At 32.2% G+C, this 1,731-nt stretch overlaps 1 non-coding gene across 1 annotated transcript; it reads left to right on the forward strand.

Moving 5' to 3' along the window:
* Positions 1-1,179: 1,179 nt before the first annotated feature.
* On the forward strand, positions 1,180-1,286 carry LOC122733224. The gene has a single exon (XR_006353806.1). It is a non-coding gene; the product is annotated as a U6 spliceosomal RNA (small nuclear RNA).
* Positions 1,287-1,731: the final 445 nt, after the last annotated feature.

Here is a 1,731-nt window from a genome sequence, read left to right on the forward strand (position 1 = left end):
CAAAAGTGAATTTAACAAAATTATAAAGATCAAGTATAATTCAAATGAAGAGGTATGAGAAGACAAATCTAACCCATTGTTTGTGGAGGTGGGAAGTCCACAGGTGTAATACATTGTAAGTATTTTTGGTCTTTTTTTAATTTATCAATCAGTTGTGTAGATTTATTCGTTCCCCTTTTTAAAAAAGTTGCTGCTTGTTATGTGGGATAGCTATCTTAGAAGGGGAGGAGAAAGTATACTGGGGGGTAAGTGATGCTGTAAGACAAAAAACAACAATAAAAAGTAATTTTAAAAAAAAACATATACTATAGCTAAAGCATAACAAATTGTACATGTTAAAAACATGTACTTGAAATGTGCTGTACATTAAAAATTAGGCAAAAGAGCGATAATCTTGTTACATTCACTCTACAACCACCTCTCTGACCCATTGAGATAAGACATGATATTCATTTATACTGATGCGTTACATGTGCATGTAAAACATGTCTTCATTAGTCACATGCTGAAAAATAAAGAAAAATAATATGCTTTAATCTACATTATAAGTCTATCAGTTCTATCTAGAGTTGAATAGCCCTTTTCCTTATGATACCTTTGGATTTCTGATGGATCATTTTATTGTTGCTAAGTCTTTTACAATTTGCTCATCTTTACAGTATTGCTGTTATTGTGCAGAAGGTTCTCATGATTCTTATATCACTTTGCATCACTTCATAGAAATCTTCTTGGGGTGTTTTTCTGAAACTACCTCCTTTATCATTTCTTACAGCAAAATTATATTTCTTCATATTCATATTCAGTTACTTGTTCAGCCATTCACCAATTTATGGGCATCCTCCAACTCTATATCTATGATCCTATAAAATTTAGCAATAATTTTACCAAATAGCTTATATAGAAAGGGAAATCTTCTTTACTATAATACTCCAATAGACCTAATGTCATTATTATTCCTATTTTTATACTGCATGTTGAATTTTGCCAACACAAAAATAAATGCAAAAAAATTTTGTATACCTATAGGTCCTTCTTTTCTTTCTTTCTTTTTTTCGTTCTTTTTTTTTTAAATATCCATGTGGCATAGACCTAGTAGTGCTTTTGCTGGGTCAAAGGGCATGAACAATTTTATTGACCTTCAAGCATAGTTCCAAAATGCACTTCAGAATGGTTGGTATAGTGCTTGCTTTGGCAGCACATATACTAAAATTGGAACGATACAGAGAAGATTAGCATGGCCCCTGCTCAAGGATGACATGCAAATCCATGAAAAGAATGGGATTTTGTACACTATACTGGGATGATCACAGGTTCTGGAGTCAGAGGTACTTTGTATCAAATTTTGCCAAAATTTACTGTTTAACCAGCAGCAAGTGACTTAACCTCCCTCTCCCTCAGTGTCGCTTTATATAAAATGAGATGTCTGAACTGAATAGTCTCTGAAGTCTTTTGCCACTTCATATCTTTGATCCTATGAAAATTGACAATAATTATCCAAGAAACCTAATAGCTTATATAGAAAGGTAGTTCTTTGGGAAAGACCTATTAGAAATACTATCATACTCCAATAGACATAATTTCATTGCTGTGTCTATTTTTTCATATTGCATATTGAATATACTTGATGTCTGCCTATCTGATATAACTCTTGCTAATATTCTCTCAAATGTTACCTTCAGGAGATCCATCTAATGTCTAACAGGCCTTCTTCAATTTTGTTTTATTTTTAAT

Source organism: Dromiciops gliroides, chromosome 6 (assembly GCF_019393635.1).
Source record: "Dromiciops gliroides isolate mDroGli1 chromosome 6, mDroGli1.pri, whole genome shotgun sequence".
Lineage (NCBI taxonomy): Eukaryota > Metazoa > Chordata > Mammalia > Microbiotheria > Microbiotheriidae > Dromiciops > Dromiciops gliroides.